Genomic DNA, 12524 nt, shown 5'->3' with positions numbered 1-12524 from the left:
TTAGAGAATGAAGTGTGAGCTCTCTCTCTCTCTCACTCTCTCTCTCTCTCTCTCTGTGTGTGTGTGTGTGTGTGTGTGTGTGTGTGTGTGTGTGTGTGTGTGCCCAAATGGGTGGAGGGCATTTACAGTCACTCCCTAATTACAGAGTCCACAAAACACTCTGACCTCCTAGATACAAAAGGGTGTGATCATAAAAAAATAGAAATTAGAGAGTTTTAAAAACAAACAAGAAAAGGCCCAAAAAGAGACTCCAGTGACTTTGTGTAGGTAAAAACAATATTTTTCCAATGTTTTTCTCGAGACTATAAACTATGAGCCTTCTCAGCCTTATAAGAAGTGGTGACTTACTTGTTCGTAAATAAATGCTGAATCCAGTTGCATGAGTTTCAGACTATATGTACCTTAAAGAATTTATTAGATGAGGGAGTAGGGTTTTATATGTGTGTGTTTGTGCGTGTGTGTGTGTATGTGTTGGTGTTTCTAAGAAAGGTAGCTGATATGAACATGGCGTAGGAGTGTGAGAGGGAGGAAAGAGGTAGAGCCCAGGCTATGATTTGCTGAAACACCCACAGAGACAGCATTCAGGTTTATCAGCTGGTATTCCCCACCACTGGGTTATTTTAGGTTACTTGTCCCTCCCTCTCTCTCTCTCGTCACTGCTCTGACAAAGACACGGGTCTCACAGCTGATAGAAGCAGGCCTGCTCCTCTCACTTACAATAGAGAAGGAAAGAAAAGGATGAACAAGACAGAGTAAGAGGCAACAAGATGGAGAGAGAAAGCAGGAGAGACGCAGAGAGAGAGAGAGAGCGAGAGAGAGAGCGAGAGCAATCATGGCCTGCCAAGGACAATGTGGTCAAGCTTTATGTATTACCACAACAGTCAGCAACTGCAAGCTCATAAATCCCAGTCGGAAACAGTGACCCTCATTCATTACGGTTGTGTATGGTCAAATCTCTTCACCAAATGCAAGTACACAACTTCTGTCAATAGCTGTACGAGCAAATATCGATACAGAGTGCGTGTACATTTTCAACAACCTGAAATAATACTAATGTCATCAATAACAATATAGCACAGGAAACTAGGAAATTATTTTACAGGAACTAAGGTTTGTTCAGGATGGAAACGTGACTCAGCTATAGTTAAAACCTTAAATAAACCTGACTTCCTGACCTATCAAATAATTCAAATAAAATAATTTCAAATAAAAATCTAGCTATAGATCCACATTTTTTACCTGATTTTGATCTTAAACAGCTTTATTAAAAAAATGCACAAATGTCCATATCTACACTCTCAGAAAATAAAATACATCATTGCACCTTTAAGGCTACAACAGCTCGTCACTGGAGCAGGACCCTCTATGGTACTTATTTGTACCATTTATATGGGAACATATTTGTACCTTTTTGACCCTGAAAAGGTACATAGTTACCTTGAGGTCCAATAATGAGCCCTAGGGGGTACATTAGTGTAAATTGTACCTTGGGGGACAGAAATGGACTCCTACTGTACCCCTATTTCTGACAGTTTATCTATGCATAAACACCTACAAGCTTCCATTAATTGAAATTAAAACAAAGGATTGGAAAAAACAAACATTTCAAACCATCTTTTACTCGATTAAAGCTGTTTAATTTATTGATTCATTTTATTTTAAGGTCTCATTTTGTGCTTGCTTACTATGCCGTTTCCGAGGCTTTTGAAAAGACCACTAACATCGCTAAAGTGGTTTCAGTGGAATTTTTTTTCTCCTCTACATACCTCTTTCTTCAGATCTTACATACCTGATGAATCGTTTCTTTGTATTGCCATATTATCACCATTATTAGGGTGTCTTTCATGTAAATCAGATGGATATGAGGTAAAATAGGGGCTTGTTGGATTCATACGATATGTAAAGATTGGGCAGCAGCTTGCATCTGTGCAGCTGAAGCTAATTCATCGACCGTGCTGAAATCATGCTTGTTTTTATGTTGCGTGACACTTTCATGAATCAGACTCTGATTCATATGTCATATGTCTCGGAGCTGCGCCTTTTTCTACAGTTAAAATTAAACCAATTAATAGAATATTCCAGTATTTTTGCAAAGTAAACTCTGTTTATTGCATCTATATAGTGTATGTATGATTACCACAGACAAGAGTTTCTACAGTATATTTCCCTTCGTGGAGAAAAGAATGAAATATAGTACATACGTGTTTATCTGAAACTGACTTATAATGAAAGTATAGGGTGTAGAAAGCTTGTATAAAATTTCATGTATTATATAGTGTAAGTAAGCATAATTACATTTCCCTGGATTGAAATCTTGGACAAAACTCTATAAGACATTTATTGTTAGAGTGTAAAGCTTGCAGTTATACTGTAAATATTTATTGATGTCACTGAAGAATTGCCCTCAAACGTCCATTGTAATTATTCATAGTAATTACACATATATTACAGAAGCAGTAGTTAGATTACGTTGAAATACTCAGTATTAATATTAGTGTTAATATAAAATCTCATTTTCTGTCATTATTTCCAATATCATAAACTGGCTCGAATTAAAGAGACTAAATTTTATTATGTTAGCAATGCATGATTGGGGAAAAAAAAATATCTATCAATGACACTGTGATTGTGATTACACAGCAGTTGCAATATGTTTAAATTAACTGGTCAATCCATCCTACTACATGGTTAATGATTGGTCAGTATTTATTTTTAATCCACATTATATACGTCGCTGGATCACATGAAAGCCGTGATCCATTAAAATAGCCAGTCGCTTGTTTAATCACTCATCGTAGATTACTGGATGTTCCCCACAGCTAATAAAATACATATAATTACTGCAAAGCACAATAACATATTGATAAGAAACAAATGGTAACTTATCCACCTCTGAGGCTGTGGTTGTGTTGGCTTCCTGTTTCGGACAGTCTGGCACCATTCGTGCTGTTTTATGATAGCTGCTGACACGACATTCCAGGGGCCAGATGTGTTATCAGTGCTTCAGCAAACACACCTGTAATTAGGAGGCTATTTCAGTTCCTGCCCTGCTCACTGCCTTATTCAAGAGTCATTTCAGCCACGGATTGTGGGAATGACTGAAAATGGATGAGTCAAACTGAAACTGATCTCGAGTTGAACAACACAGCTTCAAACTCTCCGAATGTATAATGCCATGCCCATTTTTTTTTTTGTTCTCCTTGTGACAATAGCAAGCACTCTTAAATAAATATTAGACACACTTCTCATCCAGTTGTCCTCCTGTTCAATTGTCTGCGTTTCATTTCCATATCTCACACGCCCTGTCGATCGTGCACTGCCAGGTGTGTGCTGCTGCATCATTGTACATCACCTCTGTACACGCTTGCTTGAGGCGGGGAACTCTTTTGACTAGAAAAACACGTGAGCCGACATGCCACTTGTCTGATCACATGCTCGGCGCAAAATTACCGGTGGATCCAACTGCCAGGACCACTGAATAGATCTTGAAACCGATCGGGGTAATTTGCAGTAAAACACTGCCGTTCATGCTCATAAACACAACCCCGTAAAGACATCGTGGTCATAAAATCATATGTCACAGAACACATACAGGGAATCTTTCTACATTTCCTCACAACAAAGGAAAAGATAGGTGTCACCGTTTTTGGATTAGACTATGCAAAACTTCACCCTTAGAACACCCCCTAACCCTCTCCCTACCCCCCACCCCAACACATATACACACGTAAGCACATACACACACACACAGTCACACTCACAGAGGCGCAAACACAATCAAAAACCTCGTGATCCCCTTTCTGCTGCACTTGCCAAACAACAGCGTCGTGTTCGTGTGTGTGTCTCATGAGGCAGACGAAGGCACATGACGGCAGGAATTCCATGCTGCCTTAACCCTGATGTAATCCCTAATACCGGCCTTCAGGAAGTAGAGGAAAAGCATGCGACTGCCAGCTGGCACTCCCCAGCCTTGCCACTGGTTTGTGTGTGTGTTCCTGCACACCTCTGACACACCACCTCTTCCTTGATTCACATCTTTACAGTCAAAAATAGGTTGATATAAAGGATGTGACATTTCTAACGTGCTTAGTCATTGTCTATACATCTCTCAAATTTACTCACAATGAGAAAATGACGCTATAGGAGGAGAATCTTGCTTCTGGCGGCTGAAAACGAAACCCTCAGAAATAAAAAAAAATCATTTTAGACACAGCTTTTTCCTATTGTTTGTTGTGAAAATACTCCTGCCTTTTTTTTTTTTTAAACTTCCTGTTTACTAAAGGAGTTAAAATCAGGCACCCAAGTGTCACATGTGATCATGAATAGAAGGTTTACAGAACGTTGATGCGCTATTGAATATGGAATACGGAAATAAGGTAGGAAAGATGGAGAAATGAATAGAGAGACAGACTCAGGGAACACACAGATACAGACGCACAAAGAATAATACGTAAATGAGCTCACCACCGTAGTTTTTCAGTCACTGCAAGGACATCTGGTGAAGCTGCTGCGAAAGAAGAGTATAGGAGTGATAGTTAATCTCTCTCTCTCTCTCACACACACACACACACACACACACATTGTGCTATCACTTTGTCCATTCTACCACAGCGTACATCAGACATTCCACAAGTTAATCATCTTAAAGGGAAAGTACTTGTCACCTGAGTCACGTGTTGTATATGCCCTTTGTTCATTTCAAAATGCTGAACATTTGTGTATTATATATTTAACGATATATGATTTTTAAAAAATTGACCCTGCGTACAGACCTAAATATTAGTAAAGAGCTTAAAAACCTTTTTTTTTAATCCGATTGCAAACTATCTGGTATCTGGGTTGCCCCCAAAACACAGTGTCACTCACAAAGCTCGCTATAAAGCAATACAGTGGGTTTTAATGTCACAAAGATTTTGGAACACCATGAGACAGATTTAGAAAAGAAATGTCACACTATAGAAAAATAGAAATACGTGAAAAGAAGAATTCTCTAAAGTGAAATAAAATTGTACGCCCAATTTTTCCCTAAATACGTCAATCTTAAAAGAAAAAAAATGGATGAAAACGTCTTGTGGGAAACCATGACAGTAGTGTCCGCATTCTCATGCCTAAAGGGAGACAGTAAGGAACAATCTGGGAAGACAAAGTGCAAACACTGCATTCCTAAACAGTATCAGTTACCTCAAGAGACTGGTGATCAATTCAAGCTCTATTTGTAGAACTGAAGAGCATTAATAATTTAATACCTCACCTTTCAGCCAGAAAAATACCCTACTAAAATCACCGCATCACATGCCTACTGACCAATCGCATGTGATTCAACAGACAATAATTGCTTTTGATCAAAATAATGTGGTCAATCTCAACATATAGTAATGTAATCGCAGCACGCTTATTTTTTTTTAAATTATACTTTTTATATTTTATTGAATATAATTGTTATATTATATATTTTGTTTTTATTCTATATCTTGTTCAATATCATTTTCATACATTGTGACCATAAAAATACAAAGATCTGTCTGACATTCTGAATATGATAAAAATACACCAAAATATCGCCTAAAACATAAAAAAAAAAATCTCAACTGAAGATCAAAACTTTATTGCTCAATATCAAAATCGTCACAGTTGCTTACCAGTCACTATATAAATGGATCAAGGACAAGACTATCTTTTTTTTTTTTTTGGGATCCAAAATATTAATGCACATAAATATTATATATTCCACCATTACCTTGTTGTCTGGAAAAGGTCTTAATAGGAAAAATAAGAGGAATTTTAGTATTATTTTAATTTTATATGATGGGAATCAAAATAATGGACTGCATTACAATTCTAACATAAAATCTGTAAAGTGTAAAACACACACACACACACACACACACACACACACACTAAAAAACCCTAGATAGATAGATAGATAGATAGATAGATAGATAGATAGATAGATAGATAGATAGATAGATAGATAGATAGATAGATAGATAGATAGATAGGGTTTTTTATTGTGTGTGTAGGTGTTTTACACTTTACAGATTTGATGTTAGAATTGTAATGCAATTTTGACTAACCCTGTACACACACACACACACACACACACACACACACACACACACACACAGGGTTAGTCAAAATTATGTTAACACTAATGGATTATTTTTCTCTTGCAGATAGACGTACGCCATGGGTGACAGATTAAATGGTACTGTTGCTTGCTGTTTTTTGTGTGTTGAATGCGATGGCGAACAGGTTAAGACCGTCCTGTAAATCATCTTGCACATATGATGTATGTTTTGTGAATAAATGGTTTCTACCATTTAAGTGTTAACATAATTTTGACTAATTCCGTATATATATGGGACACACTGTTTCGAAAATTTCTTAATTTCAGTCAAAATCCATTTAAAAGAACATCTTTTTGGAAGACTAAAAGGTTATACAATACATACGTTAAAAAATCTAAATAAATTATTTATCTATGATAAAATATCTGCTAACTTACCTAAAATGTTTTTGGGCTGCAGGAGCCGATGAACTGTCTCTCTCTGCATGAAGGAACAGAGTGAATTATGGTAAAGTTGGGGTTTTCCAGTGAAGGGACAACCACCGACATAGTTGCTGTTGAATAAAAAACACAAACCACAATCTATGATCGCACACAGACACACAGACACACACACACGATCTCAGAGACTGACGATTCCTTTGCTTTGTTAAACACTGAGTGATAAAAAGCTTTAGATGGACTTTTCCAGTAAGCAAATTGATTTCCTCTGCTCCTCAAATGGGACCTATTTGTTCAGGGAAGGGGCCGAGGCTGATGGAGATGACAATGCGTGCAAACTCACACGTTGATGAATATGGCAACCACGGCCATGAAAGCAACACAAGCTTTAACAGAAGTGCTGAGTTCAGCATAAAGACCTCAGACTTACTAAAAATTACAGCTGTTGTGATTAGCATCGTGGCATGATTGTATACGATATATTAGTGTATATATATATATATATATATATATATATATATATATATATATATATATATTAGTATTTTAAATGTGCGACCAGAGTTACAGTTACACCTACTGTATTGAATTACAGTGTCGAATTGCCTTATACAGAGTTTAATTAAAACCTACATCATAAAACTATCTCTTATAATATTTAATAAGCTTAAACGAGCTCTTACAGTGTTAAACTATCCCATTACAGTATAGATTTAACACCTACAATATTGACTTAACTCCTACAGAGGGCTTAAATTAGATATTACAATGTTCAAGTTGACGTATTATAGTGTAGAATTGACACCCACAGTGTCGAATGGACTATTTCAAAATTTAAGCAAACTAAATGATGGTGTTTGATTACCTCCTACAGTTTTAGCACTTCTACAGTGTTTTAAAAGATCAACTACTCTGTTGAATTGACACAGAAAGCTGGACACAAATGAACATGTAGGGCGTTAATTCCACACTGTAGGTGGTAAGAAAGACACTAAAAATAAAAGCAGCAGTAGAGAGAAGGGTGTTCACATTACCTGTGACACACACCCCAAAAGTCTCTTACCTATTCCAGGGGCTTAAAGGTGTAAGTCCAGGGCACAGAGCAGACACGCAAAGATATCAGTAGAAACAAGATCTGTGTAGGTGTCTTCTGCCTGGTCAGGGCCAGTGTGCAGAGGGAACAAACAAACACACACATACACACACAGCTGCTGTGTTGACCACAAACCCGAGCTGCCTTCAGACAAGCCGGTACAAGTCAAGGCATGTTCCTGTAGAACAGAGAGCGCCCCCTAGAAAGAAAGAGGAAGGAGTGAGAGAGAAAGGGAAAGGAAAAGGAGGGGAGAGAGAAATGGAAAGGGGGGAGAACAAGAGGAGAGACAGGAGAGATGTAGAAAGAAGGAAAAAGCAAGAGGGAAGAGAGAAAGGTAAGACATTTATTTTTTAGAAAATATTTATTTTATGTACGACTCTCTCCTGAGTCATAAAACAAATATTCACTTACACATACAATACTTACAGACACTATGTGCACTATGACTGACTAACTAACAAACAAACAAACAAATAATTTACAGTGTTAGTCAAAATTATGTTAACAATAATGGATTATTTTTCTCTGGAATGTGTGGTGCACTGTGACCGCTGCTGGCGTAACTGGGCCCTACTTTTTTGACACCCCAACAGTGACGTCAGACGTCTACTTACAGATGGTATTTGAGATGTTTTGTCTGATAAATCATTTTATATCAATGATAAAAGTAAACCGACAGCTAAAATGTAAAATTTAAGTACTAATAAAATAACAAATGTAATAATAATAATAATAATAATAATGACATTCCATGTCCCAACAGCCAGCCGCTGTGTCCGGGGATCAGGTCGTCGAGGCCCCTGCCTTCGACTGCCACCCAATCCACACTGCACCAGTCCCCTACTGCTACCTCTGTGGGTGGTGAACCCACAGGGGGTCGGGCCCACGTCACCTCTTCGGGCTGAGCCCGGCTGGGCCCCATGGGCAAAGGCCCGGCCACCAAGCGCTTGCATACGAGCCCAAACCCCGGGCCTGGCTCCAGGGTGGGGCCCCGGCTGCATCATACCGGGCAACGTCACGGTCCTCGGTTTTTTCTCCATAGGGGTGGTGAATCGAGAGGAATCAGCTGAGGTGGCTCGGGCATCTTTTTCAGATGCCTCCTGGACGCCTCCCTGGGGAGGTGTTCCAGGCATGTCCCCCCGGGAGGAGGCCCCGGGGAAGACCCAGGACACGCTGGAGGGACTATGTCTCTCGGCTGGCCTGGGAACGCCTAGGTGTTCTTCCCGAGGAGCTGGCCGAGGTGTCTGGGGAAAGGGAAGTTTGGGCTTCCATGCTTAGACTGCTGCCTCCGCGACCCGGTCCCGGATAAAGCGGAAGAAGACGAGACGAGATAATAATAATAATAATGATTGATACTACCATTACCATTTTGTGTCAGTATACATTATTTTTACACAGTTTTATCATTTAAAAATGTGATTTATATGCATCATATGAATTACTCTGAATAATAATTGAGCCATTTGCTTGTTTCTAAATTATACAGGATCAAAACTAATAATAATAATAATAATATCTGACCGTATCATGGAATAGTATGATGGAATAGTCTGATTATAATTACATTTAATTATTGATCATTTCTACAGTAGCATTTAATGCTAGATAAAAATGATCATTATTTGACACTGGTGTGAACTATAAAATCTTAACAAGCTAATTTGTATCCATTGCGCCCCCTGTTGGTGGAGCTTTATAACTGGACATTGAATCTGACTCCAGTCTTCTTTAACAATCTTGTCAAGTGCCTCTTTTGAAACTTGTTTAAATGAAGTTTTATTCAAAACCAGCAGTCCAGGTGAGGTGTCAGGTCTACACACTGTTAGCTCTAATTCAGGAAAAAAAATTTTCAACCACAAAGAAACCCTAAAGGAATATTCAGCATTATGTACTGCGTAATAACTCACATACACAGGATTAGAGATGTACAATACCATCTTGTGCTCATTTGTGTGCATACACTGTGAAGTCCTACAACCTTAGATTTCCAACTGATGTGTTCCCTATTGATTATAGGAATTAGCTCTTTTTGTGGTTTAAGCCTAATTAAGTGTGAACCAATTAGACGTCTCTGCAGGAGGCGGGCGTAATGGATGCTTACAGGACGCAGTTTTACAAGCGCAGCATCCTGGAGTTACAGCGTAGCTCAGCAGTCTCTCTGTCTTCCTCTCTCTGCAGTCTGGGATACTGTACAGCGCTGGACGGTGACTGCACTCCACTCTACTGTGTCCAAGCACTTTCATACTGATGACCTTATCAATAAACAGAACAAAGTCACAAAACCCAGCATTTCCCATTTCCGCTACAGAGCACGCTTCTGCACCTTGACATTTTCTCGCCACACTCTGATAGAGTTCCTCGCCTACCCTGCTGTTTTTTTAACTTTTCCAATTTGCAAAAATCATATTTCCCAATGTTTATTTACCTCAAGCTATAGCCTGTATGTGTATTGAACATTCATGGACCGGAGTGTGGGCCTGTTAAGAGTGAGGGTGCACAACTGCATGAGTGTGTCCTACTGCAGAGAGTCCCCTTGCACAAGTGGCTGAGTGAGCCAGAAGCTGCAGTGGCCATTAAGACAGTGATAGGTGAATGGCCTACTGCATTGGAGTCCCATTTCTCTTGAGTCATCAGAATCCATAGATCACGTTCCCTGTATGAGGCCGAAACACTCCACCGATTCTCTCCATCTGAATCGTATAGCTTATAGGGAACAGTCTCAGTGAAATGCGCTGCTCTAAATCTGGCACCATTTTGTAATGAAACTACATTTATTTGTGGTAAATGATCTTTGTCTTTCATTATTATACAGTATAAATAACTGAAAGGGGGTTAGGAAGAAAAAAATATGAATGGCATGTGCAGTGAAGGGGGTGAAGTGTTTTCACCAGGATATCTGTAGGAATTCTGAGTGGAGCAAGTTCAAAGCTTGCTGCATTGATTACATCATCGGGAGGACTAGAGCACGGGTATGGGACAATGCACCATTGGCGGAAAGTGTATATGTGAAGGGGGGTGGGGGGTGGTTAGGAGTGCTGGTGGTCAGGCTAATCTGTCTGTTTCTTTGGAGTCTCCTGTATACACAGAGGGCACATTGACGCTCATAGCTGCCAAACTCGGCAGCAGAGTCATTCTTCTCTCTCGCTCTTGCGCTCTCTCACTCATTTCCTCCATGTGACTGCATTGCTGCTCCAGGCTAACCCAACACTGCAGGAGCTGTGCTGCAGGACACTGCAGGAGAATCTCTCTCTCTCTCTCTCTCTCTCTCTCTCTCTCTCTCTCTCCCTTTCTCTCTCTCTCTCTCTCTCTCTCTGCATCTGCTCACATGGGATGGAAATCAGGAAAAGTGTTGCATGCTTTGCTGAGTTTTTTAATGCCCCACAGAAAAAAACCCCAACATGCTCACATTGCACTATACTGGGCAGCTGCTCTCTGTGGAGTTAGACAAAGGTAAAGAGAAAAAGAAGGAGATCAGGAAGAAATGGAAAGGGGGAGGGAAGGAGGGAGAAAGGAAAGATGGGGCAAATTAGCAGTAGTAGTAGTAGTAGTAGTGGTGTGGGGGGTGCAGAGAGTGTCAGAGTGTCAGGTGAGTGCGGCAATTTGCAGCAATAGCAATAGCAATACCCCAATACCCCCCCCCTTTATATTACACCCCCCATCCCTTACCATCCCACCACCATTCAGCAAGGAGCTGCAGAAAACTGCAGTTTCTACTAATGATGTCAAGCTGTGAAATCTGACAATGATGTATCACTTCTCACTCCATCCTTTATAAAGTATAAAATCCTGATTCTTTTGCAAGGCCCTGGATATCTGAATGTTGAACAACGCCTGAAGCTCACGTCACCTTATCAGTGAAAGTATACACATTACTTTAGCGCATGGAAACAAATTGAATGAAATCGAAGAAAGAGATTTTACTATAGGCTAATGTTCATTTTAATAGCCTAGATTCCAAGGGCACACTTGGACACGATGTGCACGTTAAAAGAGGCAAAATATAAGCCTGCACCACAGGAAGAGTTACGAGTCTATAGATAACCTGTCATTGACATCCCCCTCCACATTTGTCTCGAGCTGTGTACACATCTTTGGTCAAGTAGTGGCCGAATGGTGGCTAAAGCCTGTGTGTTCAATGATAGAATAAATGAAATTAAAGAAACACTGAATCCAGTCGTACAATCACCCAAATATCAGTGTATTAGCAGCTCCTTTTCTATATACAAAGCCACACACTTATACACACTAAGGGGGCTCTTGTGCACCTGGTCAGTTTAGACTTAATGTCAAAATCTTCTGTCTCAGCCATAGGGTTTTTGTGGATGTGACACTGCTAGATGACATGCACCGAGCCTTCAGTTCCGCAGTGGGAACCTTCTGTCCCAGCTAGGCCGCCCTCGAAAACTTGTCTCCACTTTCACTTCTGCTGCAAACTGCTTAACTCTTTCCCTCCTGACGCACGCATATGGAAACATATAGGCATTAAGAGGCAGCATGCAAGATGCAGAGAGAAACTAACGCTTCAACATTTCAGAATATGAGAGCTACATCTAGCATACTGCTGACTAAGATGGACTCATATCTTGTATTTGTGCCTGCATGCATAGACCCTGCACCCACACGGTGCCTAATTCCCTCCTACATCCGGCCTCTCTGCCTGTTAGGCAGACTTGCTCTGCTATTTAAAAATCATGCCATGTGTTAAGCTCACACACGGGAATCGTTCGCTGAACCGGCTGGTGCAAAGCAGTCGGCCACGCTGTGCCAGAACAGGAAGCTGAATGCAGAAGAGCGCTCATCATGTAGGTCGATACATCCTTTACCCGGCATCCCGAAGAGCCTGGGCCGGGTGGGAAAATTAGCCTTCCTTCCTCAAGCACCTGATCTACACCTTAAGGTGAAAAGTTGTTCATGCACCCTTAG

At 40.1% G+C, this 12524-nt stretch overlaps 1 long non-coding RNA gene across 3 annotated transcripts in view; it reads right to left on the bottom strand.

The window, feature by feature from the left end:
• LOC132896232 (uncharacterized) overlaps positions 1 to 7724 on the bottom strand; it is a 39742-nt gene extending 32018 nt beyond the window's left edge. For 2 of the 3 annotated variants that reach the window (XR_009655975.1, XR_009655974.1), the window contains exons 1-3: positions 7572 to 7724; positions 6506 to 6621; positions 4465 to 4507 (exon numbers count right to left, since the gene is read on the bottom strand). This is a non-coding gene — a long non-coding RNA (uncharacterized LOC132896232). Of the gene's footprint in view, positions 1 to 2966; positions 3017 to 4464; positions 4508 to 6505; positions 6622 to 7571 lie in introns of those variants that run through there. The other variant, XR_009655973.1, reaches the window with a different exon arrangement.
• Positions 7725 to 12524: the final 4800 nt, after the last annotated feature.

This window comes from Neoarius graeffei, chromosome 13 (assembly GCF_027579695.1).
Source record: "Neoarius graeffei isolate fNeoGra1 chromosome 13, fNeoGra1.pri, whole genome shotgun sequence".
NCBI lineage: Eukaryota > Metazoa > Chordata > Actinopteri > Siluriformes > Ariidae > Neoarius > Neoarius graeffei.
This window is presented reverse-complemented; position numbering and strand designations above follow the sequence as displayed.